At 43.0% G+C, this 17,569-nt stretch overlaps 1 protein-coding gene and 1 pseudogene across 3 annotated transcripts in view; one reads left to right on the top strand and one right to left on the bottom strand.

The window, feature by feature from the left end:
- The window catches only part of MTHFD1L (methylenetetrahydrofolate dehydrogenase (NADP+ dependent) 1 like), a 185,235-nt gene that overhangs the window by 156,597 nt on the left and 11,069 nt on the right, over positions 1-17,569 (top strand). The gene's annotated exons all lie outside the window — the stretch shown is intronic.
- On the bottom strand, positions 16,285-17,233 carry LOC112819324 (RNA transcription, translation and transport factor protein pseudogene; annotated as a pseudogene).

The following is a 17,569-nucleotide window of genomic DNA, read 5'->3' on the forward strand; positions in this document are numbered from 1 at the left end:
AGCAAAAGGAAGAGCTTCTAAGGCAGGCAAGTGAGCATGCAAGTCTTCCTTCCCTTGTCTGTGGGAAGGAAGGCCTGCAGGGGACTCAGGCGCCACAGCCCCCCCCCCCCCCCCCCCCCCCCGCCCCTGGCGGCTTCTGGCTGGTCTCCTGCCTCCCTCCAGCACCTCCCTTCCCTGGAGGCCGAGGGCCCTGGGCAGGGGCCTGTGGTGGAATCATTCCTAGCCAGTGAGGCCTGACACTCACCGTCAGAACGCTGTTCTAGTTGCAAATAAGAGAAACTCAACTCAGACTTAGACACAAAGAAGGAAGGCGTTAACCCAGAAAACAAACAAGTTCTAGGGTCATGTGGCTCTAGCCACGGCTGAGGTCAGGATTCTGTCTTTTGCTCTCCGGTTCTCAGCCTGGCCTCCCTCGGAGCGATGCCCTTCCTGTCACCGAATGACCTACTTCACACTTAAAAACTCACTTATCTTGAAGGAAGAGGAACCCTCTCTGTTCTGTCATCTGCTGCATCGCAGGATGCAGGAATCCCCCGACAGGCCCTGTTTGCTTCCTGTCCCAGGGCTGACCCCATCACTGAGGCGAGGCAGGCCCACCCACACCACAGGGAGTGGCCTCTGGTTACAAGAAAACCTCGATAAGCGTGCTGGGCAGGCAGGACCCCAAAGGCTGTGCCTGGTCTGTGGAGCAAATAAATCAAGCATCTCCCATAAGGCAGAAACTACGATCTGTTTAGTTACGGGCAGAGGGGTAGCATACATGAACTACAAAGCATTATCACTTTAAAAGCATTAACACTCAATTTACAGTGGTCCTTCTCATGACACATTTCCATGCTCAACGGATTCTGCGCACAGGAACTCATTTTCTACTTCGCAAAGAAGTCCCCATACTCATAAAGTTTGGATAGCATTAGTGTGTTTTTTAAACATAATGATTTGGCTTAAAAAGAACCACAGGAAAAGGGGGCCAATCCTTTATCTATGGCTGGCCCTTCCAGAAGGTCAGCAACCAGACTGCGTCCTTGTTGGGATGATTAAGGCCGCCCCCCCCCGCCAGCCCCCTAAGAAGGGTCCTCTCAAACTTAAGGTTTCTCATCTTATTCCCCCAAAATTCCTACTGTTGCTCATCTCATTCCTATCATGCTCAGCATGAAAGCGGCGTATGCAGGTCTTTGTTGTACATATGTTAAAACCATATCCATTTCATTATTGTAAAATCAACTTCTGTTAGTTTCACCACTGAACAATATCGCAAATTATCTCATCCCTCTTTTAAATCACAATTTTTATTAGCTTCATAAGGAATAGATAACAGCTTCTTGCCTGCGAACCCTGGAAATAAGATTGCATGTGAACTATAAGTAAGGTAGATGGCTGTATGTAAGCACGTATCTCTGTGCACTTGGGGAGTGAAATCTCTCAGACTCCGTGACCCAGACCCACCACGTGGTCAGTTCTCCAGGAACTGGAACGGAAGTAGCAGCCTGGCAGCTTGGCGTCACCATTAATTCCTTCCTTTCTGCCGATGTCCCGCGGACACAGTGTCCCACGTATTGCATGGGGCCGTAGTGCCTATAAGCTGCGGATGGTTACTTTTGATTGCACATTCGTAGTTTTTAGCAAGGCACCAAGGGACATCCAAGATGACTTGAAAGTAGCATTTGAATAACAAGCTGACTCTCAGGCATGGCTACATGAAAGAGATGATTAATGCTGAACAGATAACACAATTCTGATTCACTCCATTGGCAGCAGAGGAGACTTCTGGGTAAACAAACCGAAATAGCAGCTAGAATACAGATCTGATAGCAGCCCTGTGTTTTGATTAAATCAAAAGATGACAAAGGGGAGTTTATGCTGCCCTCCTGTCTGCAGCCACGGAGGCATGCCTGCCTGACCGCACCGTAATAAAAAGCCACATTGTGATTTTGCGGGCCACCAGTGCCTTTTGCCTAGTGACCCATTGAGAGGAACTTGAGGCAAGATCTTATCAGTGATGAAGGTGGAGACACCTCAGGATTTTCCAGTATCATTTTTCACTTTTTATTCTTGGACGCGGTTAATAACGCTACCGGGGCTTTCAAATCCTGAGGCATTTCCTCATGGCTCCAAGTAGCCGCTGCGGGTCAGCTTCTTCTTGAACTGAGGATTCAGTTACAACATCCATATGCTTCCCAGCCCACTCTCTGACCTTTCTTCTCTTTCAGGACTTTTGCAGGCTTTTAATGTTTCCATTCACGAATCCCAGGAGACTCTCTCGATACTCTGAGTATCCAGCCCAAATTATTTTTTTCCAAAGTTAAATAGAAATTTCTTAAGCTTCTTAGGAATTGCATAAATTTTTGAACCTAGAAATCATTTACTTACAACATAAGACAGTTAAACTTGACAGAATATAAAAGCTAAAAATTCAAGAACTTTCTTATGTGGGCCAGAAAGGAACCATTTTCACCACACTTAGCATTGTCAACAGTGATACATTCATGGGACCGACCGTCAGTATTCTTAAGAATGGCATCAATACTTGTCCACAGCCTTATTTCTTTTGAACTCAGCTCAGTTTCTTTGAAGCAGTGGTCATGGTATCCAGCTTTGATTCCTTTCGTGTGGACTTGTGCCAGTGTGCCTGATTTCATTAAATTTTTGGAAAGGACTAAAACTATGGTATCATTTTATTGCAGTCTGTACATCAATCATAATTTGGGATGGTCTTGGTGAAAGATGAGGAATTCAGACTGGGATGCTGGGAAAGGCGGGTCCAGGGGCAGGGGGTTGGGGGGATGGGGTACATTGAGTACTGACTTCATATTTTAAGTTCAGCCGCCTCTCCCCTATGATACTTTAGCTGTGGCTTCATTCCAAAATGACTGCAGTCATAAGGCCCAAACCCAGGTACACGGAGATCACAATGTTTTTAATTAGGTACTTTTTTTTTTTTTTAATGGGGTGCCCCTAGCCCTCCCGGTTATGTAGCCAAGAGGAGTAAGGGATGGTCAGAAACAAGCCAGGTGCTCTCTTGCTGGCTTGAGAGGCCACAGGACTTTTGGATGTTGGCCATTCGTGGCAAAAGCTAAATACAAAATCCATCCAGTAGAGTCTAGCTTACTCTGTGCTTTTTCCCTTTACCACTCCTCACCCTCGATCAAATTCGCCACCGTATTATTTTCCTATTGCAGTCCCTTACCCGGGATTTATAACTTGGGTTTTTCATTTAGGAAAGTGCCCCTTTCCATTGTTAGCTAAACCACTTCACTGTAGCAGCTTCCCTTCTTCCAGCAGGCCTCGGTATTTCTGGAGTAAGCATCGTGTCCTTGGTTCTGCTTAACTGCCTACCCAGGGATCACTTCCCTCCTAAGGGTCCCTCTGGTGACTCTCCTGTCTCAGAGCCAATCAAGGCCTTTGGGCCCACTTGCCAGACAGTCCTACATGAGAAAGGCCCAGGTCTAAAAGGACAGTAACAAGTGCTAGATCATTCCAACTGCCATCTCAGAATTCTGAGATCATAGATCCCTCAACAATTCCCACTGATAATATGAACATGCCATAGAACCTTTGTTTTTTATTTCAGTGCAGAGTAGAACACTAACCTCTCCCACATAGAGTAAGTGCTCCTCTTATATTGACATAGGACCTGGTTCCATTGACTCTTAGCAAGAGTAAGTGTCATTCGTTCAGCCTTCAGATGACACAGAGACAGATAGACTTCCCACCTCTGGCCCAGGTGGAACAGAATGTTATAGCCTTGGGTGCAAGAAGAGGTCACATCTCCCAGAAGTAAGGAGATTAAAATTAAAGAAAATCAGGTTCCAAGTAAAACTTTTATCTACAATCTACAAATCAGGTTTTATGAAGTAGATTCTAAGTTTTAAAAAATGCTATAAATTAATACTACCACTTATAATTAAGTATCTTTTAACTTGAGAATGATTCCACCCCACCAATCCCCTAAAACACTGAGAGTATACCAGGTTAATGCCCCTTTTGAAAAATGTGTTTATTGTTCAACCAGTAATCTAGATTCTAAGACTGTCACCAGCCTGTCTCATTCAGTTGACATCTGCACTTCACTAGTTACAAAATGTTTTTGATGTCTTTAAGGAAAGTTGTAGAATACCCACATTCTTCTCAAGTTCTCTTTTAGAATGGAAGTCAACAAACATTGTCCATAAAGGGCCAGATGGTAAATACTTTAGGCTTTTCAGACTATACAGTGTCTGTCCCGATTCACCTCCACTACTCTAGTGCAAAAGCAGCCATAGACAATATATAAACAAATGAGTGTTGCTATATTCCAATAAAACTTTATTTATAGAAATAGGAGGCCAGCTAGATTTGGCATGTGGGCCATTGTTTTTCAACCTGTGATTTATAAGAAGAGAGGTCCATGCAATTTTATGTTTGGGTAATAAATACGTCATACTGTCTTAGGACCCCCCTAACCTCTTTTCCATGGGGAACTATTTTTACTTTCCCTGTGTCCCCAAATACTGGTGGGAATGATATGAAAAGGGCCTGAGGCAGAGAGCCAGTTCTCATCCTTTCCCCCATGGAAATCCCCGTTGACTGCAGGGAGGGAGGCAGCTGGTTGGGAAGCCCCCCACTAGTCCCAGTTCATTTAGGGAAATTGGAGCCCTGCTCCAGTCACTTCTGAAACATAACAGCATATGAAACAAATCTAGGAGATTTTTGTGCTTGAAATTATATTTTCACATAAGCACCAGATTGACTTTTGGCTTCCAGAAAATTACATTGCAATAGGTGTAATGGTTCGGGGGATAGAATGAGGGATAAGGAAAAGTGAGATCTTAGTGAAAATGAAACTAGGCTGGGAGACGGATGGTGCTGATACAACTGTTTGCTGATGGAAAGTGCATCTACATTGATACTTTGTGTCCTATATATACATGTACATGTGTGTAATATAACATATATGTATGTATAGGAAATATCCAGGCTTTATTGGCTTGGTTTCTGTGGGAAAATAGCTAATGGGCTATTGGTATCATTGTCCTTCAACATGCTAGTGAATTACTCAGACACTTGTCAGATGCCTGAGCCACAGATTTATTTGAGAATGTGCCATCATGAGAAGCTTTATTCACCAAGGTCACTGAGAGGCCAGCTGACAGAGGCACACTGAACTTCAAGTGGTGCTCGCGGCTTGTGTCAGTAGCAAAGCAAGGAAGTAAGGAGCTGACTTGCCAAAAAAAGAAAAGTTCAGAGAAAACCAGTTTGTTCTGATTGAGAAAAGCAGATAACTAAACAGTAACTAAAGAACCCGCTTCTTTTAATATTGGTTTTCAGTTTATAAACTTAAACGTAAAACGATGTTGCTTTATTCCTAATCATTTCTACAGTTTGCTTTTTAAAAAGTACACATTTTAATCTGAATCACAAGTATAGAATTTCTCGTGTTCCCTTTTAAAGACTGCAAGCTTTTTACTCACACACACACACAGAGAATTCCTGTATTTATTTTACATGTTAATAAATGAATGGAATTTTGGCTCTGGGTTTAAGAAAGTGATTTAATTTTTAGCCCTTTGTATTGTGCCATTGAACCTTAATTATAAATATAATTTTATTCTTGGACTACATATCTTAAAGTCCAATTATGTTATTATGTGTAAAAATACCATGTTTCCAATAACCTTACCTAGTAGGTAGAGTGAGTGGCATAATAGTAACCTTTAAAACCTCCATCAGCCTATAAAATTCATACTCAACATTTATAACATAATAATATCTCCCCCAATGGCATATAATAGTCTTAAAAGTAAATTGCATTCTAGTGAAGATAGAAAAAGAGGGACGAGATTTACCCTTCCATTTGAAACAACTAAAAAACTAGGCGACGTATTTGAGAAAATACCACACAAGACTTCAGGCATCAGGCAGCAAAGGATATTGATCCCTGAGAAATGGGAAACAAACAAGATGAGTCCAACAAGTGGCCTCCACTGTTGTCTAGAGGAGAGACTCCATGCTGCTGCGTAGCAAGAGGAAACCCAGACGGCTTCAGCTGTCTCACTGAGTTGAAGGCATGGAGCTGGGGGTCCAAAGCATCTGGAGTTTGCAGGGCAGATGGCAGAGACAGAGAGAGCGAGAGCTCTGAAGGCCTGCTGAGGGTCGTCCTTGAGTTTTCAAGTGAACAGTTCCTGTGTGTAGAGAAGGCCAAGAAAGAATCACCCAAAAGAATGAGAGGTACCAGTGCATGGCTCCCACAGAGAGCCAGGAAAAGGTGCCTGCTTCCTGTGCTTTAACCTCATAATCAGGGGACCCTGGTTAGAATACTAAGGATCTTGCCTCGGTAGGGGAAGAGATAATCCTAGACTCGATACAGTTCCAGCCCCACCCAACAACACTGTAAAACAAAATTCCAAAAGATCAACTTGTTTCTAAGTAACTAAATGTGTCCCAGAACTAAATATAAAAATACAAAAATATCCAGGATCCAACAAGATCAAATATCTGCCAACCAGTCCAAAATTACCAGACATGCAAACAAGTAGGAAAATACAACCTATGATGAGAAAAGTCAATCAAAATTAACCTGTAAATGACACAGATGATAGAATTAATAGGGACATTAGAACAGTTATTATGATGGTAGTCCATATATATGTTCAAGAAACCAGAGGAAAGACTTAACATGTTAAATGGAGCCAGAAGACATAAAAATGACAAATCAGACTTCTAGAGATAAAAACTATAGTGTTTGAGATGAAAAAAATATTCTAATTAATAACAGATTAGATACTGCAGAAGAACAACTTGAAGACATAACGGTAGAAACTACCTAAAATGAGACAAAAAAGGCTAAAAAAAATGAAAAGAGCATCAGTGAATTTTGGGACAATTTCAGGTGTTAAAAAATACATATGATTAGAGTCCCACAGGAGAGAAAGAAGAGGAGTGAAAATATTTTAAGAAATAATGGCCAAGGGGTGCCTGGGTGGCTCAGTCGTTAAGCGTCTGCCTTCGGCTCAGGTCATGATCCCAGGGTCCTGGGATCAAGCCCCGCATCGGGCTCCCTGCTCCGCGGGAAGCCTGCTTCTCCCCCTCCCACCTCCCCTGCTTGTGTTCCCTCTCTTGCTGTGTGTGTCCCTCTGTCAAATAAATAAATAAAATCTTAAAAAAGAAAAAAGAAATAATGGCCAAAATTTTCCTAATTTGACACAAACTATAAACCCACAGATCTGAGATGTTGAACAAACTCCAAATATAAGAAATATGTAGAATATTACACCAAGGCACATCTTAATCAAATCCCTTAAGGGGGTCAAAAGGTATAAATTTCCAGTTATAAAAAGATAATGTCAAGGGATGTAATGGATAGCAGGATGACTATAATTAATACTGTATTGCACATCTGAACATTGAGAAGAGAGTAGATCTTAAAAGTTCTCATCACAAGAAAAAATGTTTTGTAACTATTCATGGTGACAGATGTTAACTAGACTCTGTGGTGATCATTTCTCAGTATATACAAATACAAACCATTATGATGTACACCTGAAACTAATATAAAGTTATAGGGCAATTATACCTCAATAAAAAATATTTTTAATATAAAAAATTGCTTAGGGCCAATGATAAAGAGAAAATCATAAAAATAAGCAAAGAATAAAAGACACATTATGTACAGAGGAAAAAAAGATAAATTGGCAGCTGGTTTCTCGTCAGAAAAAATGCAGACCAGAAGACAGTGGGGTGACATCTTTAAAACACTAAAAGAAAATTCTCAACCTAGGTTTCCTTACCCAGTTAAAATGCCTTTCAAATACTGTGGTAAAATAAGGACCTTTATTAGATAAGCAAAAGCTGAAAGAATTGATCACCAGCCAACCTGAAGTATAAGAGCTATTGAAAGAAGTCCTTCAGGCAGAATGAACATTAGACCAGACAGGAACCTGGATTTACTCAAAGGGCTGAAGAGCACCAGAAATAGTAACCACATGGGTAAACATAAAGACTTCTGTTCTTAGTATTTAAGTCTCTTTGAGAGATAAATGACTGTATTAAACAAAAATAATAGAAATGTGGGGTTTATAAAATATATAGAAGCAAAATATATGACCACAATAGCACAAGGTCCCTACATGAAGCAGAGTAATATCACTCGATGGTACACTGTGAAAAATTAAATGTGTGTAGCGTAAACACTAAGGAAGCCACTAAAATAATATAGCAAAGAGTTGGAGTTAATAAACCAACCAAGGAAGAAAATGAAATCGTTAAAAATATTCAATCCAAAAAAGGCAGAGAAAGAGGAAACAAGGAACAAAGAGAAAAAGAATAGTGAGACAACAGACTTAAACCGAACCGTAGCAATAGTCCCGTTAAATATAAATAGTCTAAATGGCAGAGAGTTGTCAGATTGACTACAAAGGCAAGTCTCAAATATATGACAAGAAACCCGCATTAAATGTAAAGACATAAGTAGTTTAGAAAGAAAAGGGCTGGGAAAATGGCAATAGCAATCAGAAGAAAACTAGAGTGGTGTCAAAACAGAACTAGAACTGGAGCAAAGAACATTTCCAAGGATATTAAGGGTGGTTTCATAATTGTAAAAGGGCCATTCCATTAGTAGGACATAATAATCCTATGTGTTTGTGTATCTAGTGACAAAGCTTCAGCACACACGGAGCAAAACTGTAAGGGAAAATAGACAAAGCCACAAATATAGTCAGAGATTTTAAAACCCCTCAGAACAAATAAACAGAAAATTAATAAAGATATATCGAGGACCTGGACAATACTACAGTCCAACTTGACCTAGGCGACAGTAATAGAACACTCTGTCTAACAACAGAGTACACATTCTTTTCAAACATACACAGAATATTTGCCAAGATAGATTGTATTCTGGGCCACAAATTAAGTGTCAATAAATTTTAAAGGATTCAAATCATACTAAATAGGTTCTCTAACTACAATGGAATTAACTTAGAAATCAACACTGGAAAAAAAAAAATCAACACTGAAAGACATCTGGAAAAACCCCAAATATTTGGAAACTAAATAAGCCACAGAGGGGAGAGAACATTTGCAAATCATCTATCTGATAGGGACTTGTAGCCAGAATATAGAAAGAAGTCTCAAAACCCTATAATGAGAAATCAAACAACTCCTTTAAAACAAATGAATAAAAGATTTGAATGGATACTTCTACCCAGGGAAATATATGGGTAATAAGCACAGGAAAATTAGGGAAATGCACATGAAAGCCCCAGGTAGATACCAGTACATGGCTATCAGAATACCTAGAATTAAAGAGACTGACCGTATAGGGGAAGGAAGGGAAAACTGAATGGGAGGAAATCAGAGAGGGAAATAAACCGTAAGAGGCTCTTAACTCTAGGAAACATACTGAGGGTTCCTGTAGGGGAGGTGGGTGTGGGGATGGGCATGTTTGAGGGCACGTGATGTGATGAGCACTGGGTGTTATATGCACCTGATGAATCACTGATCTCTCCATCTGAAACTAATGATGTACTATATGTTGGCTAATTGAATTTAAATTAAAAAAAATTTTAAAAGACTGACCATACCAAATATGCGTGAGGATGTGGAGCAACTGGAACTCTCCTAAGCTGCTGGAAGGAATTCATGACAGCACTACCCTTTAGAAAATAAGTCGATAGTTTATTAAAGTAAAAAAAAAATTTAATTAAATTAAAAAATAAAGTTAAATGTACCTACCATATGACCAAAAAAAAAAAATTCCTTTCCTAATTATTTACTCAAAAGAAATGAAACCTATAAAGACCCACATAAAGATCTGTATATAAATGCTTATAGCAGCCTGTTCTGCAAATAGCATACTGTAAACTTTACCCTTGAACGTGTGCAGCTTATTGTATGCCAAGTTACTAAATAATGCGGTTTTTAAAATAAAGTTGCGGTGGGTCGCCTGGGTGGCTCAGTCAGTTAAAGCATCCAACTCTTGATTCCGGCTCAGGTCATGATCTCTGGGTCGTGGGATCAAGCCCTTCACAGGGCTCTGTGCTGAGCATGGAGCCTGCTTGAGATTCTCTGTCTCCCTCTCCCTCTGCCCCTCACCATCCGCCCCCCATGCACACGTGCACACACACTCTCTCTCTCTCTAATAAAGAGATAATAAAATAAAAATTGCAGTAAGTAGAGAAACAAGAGAAAAGGTGTTTAAAAGAGGAAGATACATGTGTTGATTTTCTATTTTCCATGCTGTGTAACAAATTCCCACAAATTTACCAACTGAAAACAATACGCATTTGTTATGTCACGGTTGTCGTGGATCAGGAGTCCAGGTACAGATGAGCGAAGTTTTCTCCTTCAGGCTGCAGTAATGGCTTCAGCTGGGACTGTGGTCTCATCTGAGGGTGGCGCTCCTCTCACAGCATTGTTGGCAGATTGGAGCTCCTTGCAGTTGTAGGACTGAAGGCCCAGCTTTTCGATGGCCATCAGCTGGAGGCTACATGCGGTTTTTGTGGCCTTCTCAGCCCGTTCATAACGTGCGTGGTACTCACAGAAAGCCAGCAGGCGGGACAGGCAAAGCGCCATCCCCTCACCTCCACCATATTCTCTTGGTTAAGGGCGAGCGACAGGTCACAGCATGAAGAAGCAGTTGCTAGAAGTCACCTGAGGGTGTATCTACCACAAGGTGGGTTCCGCAGATGGAAACAGACAATAGAAAGGACTAGCAGGGAATCCCCAGGATCGTGGCAAAGAGAGACCCCACCACACGGTAGGTTTCGCTGGGCTGCAGGAAAGGCCACAAAGGGCACTGGCAGGCTCATGTCACGCTTGGCCACAGGACGCGGGCCTGGAGTGCCGTCCCAGGGTTCTGGTGCGTGAGTGACGGGCACGCCGCAAGCTGAGCTCATGACCACACGAGACCGTTTCTAACTCTAGGAGAGGCGGGAGCTGCACCAGAATGGCAGTGTGTTCAGAAGACGTGTGGTGGCCTCAGTTCGGGTCATATTTATAAGTCCAGTAAATCCTGACCTCACCGGAGGTAATGATAGGTGTGCCTTTGAGAGAGGGAAAGAGGAGGAGAGGGGAGCGCGAGCGCGAGCAGTAGGGTGTCAGAACGAAGTCCTCATCTTCGGTCGGAGAAGGCCAACAGATAATAACTGGTGTTGCAAAATCCAGAGGAGCGAACGGGAAAAAGCAAAACTGGGAGTGGGGAGAGGCTTCCTCTATGGAATGGGAAGGCCGTTGGAGGGCCGGCGGGCAGCGGCAGACGGGGAACTGTCCCCTCGTACGGGACGCCTTGAGGAGCCGTGTGACCTTTGAAGCCATGTACGTGATTCACTTTGATAAAAATGAAATTTAAACGGAGAGCATCTGCCATCGTGCTCTGTTAGCCCGTTGCCTTGTTTCGAATGTATTCATTCTCTGTGTGAGAAACAGAAGGGGGAGGGCCGTGAATGGTGAATGATGCAGATAAGTGGTCCACAGTGTTCTGTTTCTTCCAGGGCGTTAACCCAGAGGAAGCAGGTCTGGGCAGCTGCTGTGCCTGCAAGTGTTAGAGGCCCCGGGGATCAGGGGTGAAGAGGGAGGGGAGAAATCCAGGAGGGGCGGCTGGCTGTGCCCCCCTCCTCCTCCCGGGCAGTGGCTGCACCCACGAAGTCCTGTAATTATCGTCTGGCCCTGCCATGAGAAAAAAGGTTCTGTTTAGAGAAGCCTTGGCGAGTAGCGGAGGTAGGACTCTTTCAGTCCAGGCATCCGGGAAAATGACAGAAGAAAAACATGTTCTGTTGACCTGCAGGAAAGGGTGTTGAGGGAAGGAATTACTCACATGAGGACGGTGTGTCTGCTCACTTGGGCCACCACCACAAAGTACCACGGACCCGGGGGCTTGAGCAGCAGGGATTATTTCCTCACAGCTCTGGAGGCCAGAAGTCCGAGACCGACGTGTCTGAAGGGTTGGTTTCTCCTGAGGCCCCCCTCCTTGGCTTCCGGGTAGCCTCATCCTCATAGAGCCTCTCCCTATGTGTGCATGCGTCTCTGGTGGCTCTTCCTCTCACAGGGACGCCAGTCCTATCGGATCGGGGCCCAGCTCTTAGGACCTCATTTACTCAAAGTCCTGGCTCCATCTAGTCCTGTTGGAGTGGAGGGCTTCACCACGTGGTGGGGGGGTGCATAACTCAGTCCATCGCATGCCTTACGGAGACCCCGTCTGAGGTCCTGGGCCCTCCCCAGCATCTGGTCTGAACCCCCTTCCAAAAAACATTGCAGAACAAAGTAGAACTCTGGTATTTAAAATAGTTAAATTAGGTGGCATGGTAGAGCCTTGGAGGAAGCAGCTCCCCCCGCTCTCCTCCTCTGGGCAGGCTCCCCGGACCACCACTCTGCCTCGGTTCCAAGAGCAGCATAAAGGAGACATTAAAGAAATGGGTACCATTTCCCTCCATCTTGTGTGTTCCTGCTGCAGGAGCTTCTTATCCCTGGGGAGGGGCCGGGCGGGGCGAAGACTAAAGGGAAAGAGTAAATGATGGGGCAGCTCTGTCTCTGTAACAAGCACCTGGGGGAGAAAGAGCAGATCAGCTAAGTAAAAGCAGTTTTCATCCCCCACTCCTGCCTTCCTCCTTCCGGTTCTCCCCTTCCCCTGCCTCTTCTCTCCCCTTTAAGTGGGTAACAGAATAATGATTTAATTGCCATGAGGACCTTGGGATGAAACTCATGCCCAGAACATCTCGGTTGCTGTTCAGATGACGAGCTTCCCAGAAACCAGAATTTGATTACTTAATATTGAGTTTCCAAATGGTGAAGCATTATTCAGTTGGTTTGTTTTGCCAGCGCTGCTGGGGGGTGCTCGCGGCTTGCCACTTGTCCGGCAGCTGGCTGAAGACCGAACGTGCCCCTGCCCCCACACACACAGGGGTCTTCGTCTCCTCCCCACTCAGCCCAGGTTAGAGTCACGCCTGCTTTCCGGTCATCATCACGCTTCTAGAGGCTTCTCCTCGGAAAAGATTTGTCCTCAATAAGAGCAGTCCCTGTTTGCTTGAATACTTTGGGGCTGGACTGTTGTGGGGTTAGCTTCAGATTTGATTATCATAAGTAGGAAGACCAGAAAGCCTGGCTTTTAAAATTGTTTGTAGGGCCAGAAAAGTTAGGGGGGAATCTCACCAGACCACCGAACATTTTTTTCTTAGAAAAGAAATCTATAATTCATCCTAGATCAGAATTGTTTTCGGATCTCCTTTTCCCGTGTCTACCATAAGTAACTTACAACACACTCACTTCAAGACACAGTTACAGTTGTCCATTCTGTAATAAAATGATAGTAGCATCGATTGTGGGTGAGCACTAAACTAGGGTCCTTTCTTTACCTCGTTTGAGTTTTGAAATGACCCTATAATGTAGATATTTTGATACTCAGACTGTGTTTCCAGGTAAGGAACCAAGGCTCAGTGAAGTAACTTACTCAAGGACACACAAGTCCTACAGGCGCGGAGCCTATCCCACCACAGCTCGGTCTTGAGTGGGTTACTGCCGCCCGCCCCCTCCCCCCCCCCTGCCCCGGACGTCCCCTGAGAGCCTCTGCACAGGTGATTCCTGTCCTCATGGGCCTCAGGGAAGGCCACACAACTGCCTAGAGCCCGTTGCTGCACCTGTGTAAATGTGGCTTTCATGGATCTTTTTGGTAATGAATAAAAACAAAGGCCTGTAAGTGACAGAGAAACCAACTGGTTGGTCCAAGGTTAGCATTGTTTTAGATTTGTCTATTTTAGATTTTGCCGTCCCTCTAAAATTAGTTACCAGAACAAATTCCAAACATAGTTATGAAATAGTTTCCCTGAAATTTTTAAGTAAAAAATTGATGTGGCTCTTCATGTATTTCAGTGGATTGTGGTATTTACACGTTTCAGAGGAGAGTAAATAATCCATGTCTCACAGAGGATCTTTAAAGAGTAGCAAGCCTGTTATTTTTAAGAAAAAAACTCTTGGTGTTATTGTATGTATATCATTTTGGAGACTTTTTTTTTAACAGTCATAAGGTATTTACTCACTGCTAACTGCTCTGACTAGATTTTTAAGATGTAATTTGGAAAGATACGACCCCAAGCACAAGCCGTGTAACATGTTCTTAAATAAATGTTATAGTTTAGAAGGAATCCAGGCTAAAGTTGTAAGGTAGCTGAGTTTACATTACAAATCCATGTAAATTTATTTACCTGAATGCTGTAGCTGAGAAGTCAGTAGCTTGATAGGACGGGTCGATGTCCAGCCGTGGGGAGACCTTCCTATCCCGCTGGGGCTCCAGCACACCTGCTGCCACCTAGGGGCAGTGAACTCAGTGCCGTGATAGAAGGGGCGTAGGGCTCCGTGGTTATGGGTAGGGCCGGGTCTCGGGAGTCACGCTGCATTTGAATTCCAGCTCCATCAGGTCTGGGCTGTGTGATTTGAGGCACATGATTATGCGTTTCCACGTCTTGTTTTCCTTATGTGCAAAGTGGGGATAATAGCAGCAGGGTAACACTAACACCAGCCTTGGAGGGTTGTAGGAAGTACATGGGATACAGTACATGTTAAGTGCTGATATATATATAGCACCAGAGGTGTTACCATTGGAGTTGCCAGGGCACCAAGTTATTAAGTGGAAATTGATAAATAAAGGAATCCAGAAAAAAAAGAAGACATTCTTACTTGCTTGGATGTCTTGGGGTATGAGTCTTTGGCCTAGAGCTGCCCGCACAGCAAGAAGCCTGAGGATGAGGCCAACACCCAGAGGACAGCCGAGAGAAACCTGGGGGCTGCAGGACCCAGCCAAGCCTTCAGTGTGCCGCCCCTGAGCTTCCAGGCACAGGGACTGGAAGGACATTGTCTTACTGAACAAGCCAACATGAAGGCATTCCCGATAACCACAGATAAAAGCGGACTAAGGAGTACCATCCCTACAATCAGAACAAATAAAGGAAAAAATTCTGGAGTTGGGGGAGACTTCTCAAAGTCTTTCAACTCCAAACTGTTAGTCCTTTATAAAACATGTGAATTTTTTAGCTGATGCTTGAGGCACTGCAAAAAAGTTGCAAAATTTCTTCATTTCCTTTGTGTATGTCTGGTCAGTCAAACCCTGCATCACATTTATCTTTGTTTCTCTCTAAAAGGACTCCTGCCATCTCTCCTTTTCCAAAAGGTAGGCCCATGGACCTCACGCATTGAATATGTTAGTGACAACTCTTGACTCACGCACTCCGGCGAGCATTCTTTTGTTTAGGGGGAATTTTACCAGTTACCTCTTTTCAATGTTAATCTCCCTGAAAATCAGATTTCAGAATTGTCCATGTGGAATTATCCGATTTCTCTACAAAATGACAGAAGTATACGTTATAGAGACGCGTGGCTTGAATAGGAAGAGAAACTTACCCAGGAGTTGACACAAGAAATTGTTTACAGGGCTTCCGTCTGGGAAGCGTATAAGGACAGGAGGAGTCTGCCTTTTACTTCTACTGTTTTTTACTTTTATGTTTAAAATATTTTTTTAAGTAGATTTTTTAAAATGGCAAGAAAAGTTAGTTAGGGACTATCTTCCTACCACTAGAAGAAAATGATAATCATCCCTCACAGAAGATGAGAAGAATAACTGTGCTTGCTCATTCTTTCATTCAGGGCCATTGACATAAATCAGAATAATCTCAGCTATGTAATACTGGCACGATATGTGAGCACAATATGGTAATGTTTATAATGATCGAACATGACTTAGATCTTAGAAAGTCATAAGTTAAGAATTTAGTACATAAATTCTTTTTGTATAAAAAAAATTTTTTTAACTAAAAAGTAAGGTGACTTGGTCCAAATAGTCCAGTGGTCTGCTTTATTGGTCTGTCCATCTGGAAGCGGGGACCAGGTCCTGGTCACCTTCATGTCCCCATAGTGAGCCCTCAGCAAAGGTTGCTGAGTTGAATGAAACATCACTGCGTCCCTTCACACAGGAACAGGACCTCATCGGCCACCAGGAAAGATAAGTACACTCCAACAGGACACACCTCCATGCTCTCAAGAGTGTTGCTAGCCACTAACCAGAGATCACCTTTGGAATGTGGTCACAAGCTGTGCAGGTGAATGTTCCCTAACTGCCCAGGAAAAAATCCCAGAACATCCCTCTCCACTAAGTCAGGCAAATGGAAATTCCAGTGGTAGCAGCAATATCTGTTTTTATTAGAATGATTTTTCATATCCTTCTCTTTCAGTCATTGGACATCTACGCTTGGCCATCTTTCCGTACACATCATCTTAGAGTAGCTTATTTCACATTCAAAGGGGAAGGGAAGAAACAAAGAAAAAGCCCCATCCTCAAGAAAGTTTTCTTTTTTTTTTCTTCCACTTTCCTGAACTTTATTAAAGAAAAAGCAATGATGGTAAATCCCGAGAACATAGTCAATTTTCTAGGATTCTTCCCTTGAAAATGTGACATTTGATTTCCAAACACATGCCAGAGTGTACATGGTTCCCAATTGTATTAAGTAGATGAGAAGCTGAAATCCTAAAATGTTCATCTTCCAACTTTCCCCAGTCTGTGGTCTGTCTTTGGATCAGCAATAATTGCCTGAACAGCTACTGTGGCTTCATGAATTTTTGTCCGTGGCTCTCTGAGCTCTTCTATATGCAGCAATCGCAGAATTTGAGCAGCTTCATTAAGAACTGCATCTCCTGTGTCTAAACCAAGAATATGTTTGTCTAAAGCAACAGGCAAGCCCTCTTTCGTTTGATTTGCTTTAGCAACTGCATCCTGGGTCAGGCGCTCCTGGACCAAAATGCGAATTGCCTTAAGCATTACCAGGTAATCATCATGACACTGAATCTGAAGAAGGTTAGCCAAAGCCATTACACCAGCCTTAAAATCAGGATTATTTACATCCAAGTCGATCAATGGCTCTGCATTTTTAGCTGCATGGTCAGCATTTTTTGTATTACCAGGTACCAAGTCCTTGTATTTTTCAGCATTATCTCCATATTCAAGTCTAACAGCTAAACCAAGAAGCCAGTCAATTGCTTCTTGTCAATCTTGAATCTTGAAAGGACAGTTAACATCTTTGGTACTTTTCAAAGAACTTGGGCCAGTCACTGCTGTGGATGTTTCTTAAATTACCTCTGTCTTCAGTCTTGTAGTGTCTGATTGGTCCTCAAGCCAAACAATAAAGTTTCTAAATTCTGTTGCATCTTTGCAGTTGAAGCCAGCCAGGTTGTGGTAGTCGAGGGCCATCAGCTTGTGTCGGAACATGGTCCCCGCATCTCGCCCTGGTCCCCCGGGCTTCGGCAGGGAGAGGACAGGCGGGAAGAAAGTATCTTTTTGTTTGTTTCCTAATTCACTAATTATCCTAATTTCCTAATTATCCTCCATTTTTACTCATCTATTTTAAAAAGTATTTTTCTGAGGCCTAATATTGCTAGGCACTGTATTTAAGCTTGATCTTAGCCAAAAGGTTGAGAAGCAATGGACACTATAGTTACAACTCAGAAAATACTTTGGCTTAATAAGGAATTTACATTTTTGAGTTATTATTTCATAAGAATCTTTTTATTTAAGTTATATCATAATGGAGTTAACCATTGCAGTCTTTTTCAATTCTTA

The sequence above is a fragment of the Callorhinus ursinus genome, unplaced genomic scaffold (assembly GCF_003265705.2).
Source record: "Callorhinus ursinus isolate GAN/ISIS: 27379988/994484 unplaced genomic scaffold, GSC_fseal_2.0 scaffold6, whole genome shotgun sequence".
Lineage (NCBI taxonomy): Eukaryota > Metazoa > Chordata > Mammalia > Carnivora > Otariidae > Callorhinus > Callorhinus ursinus.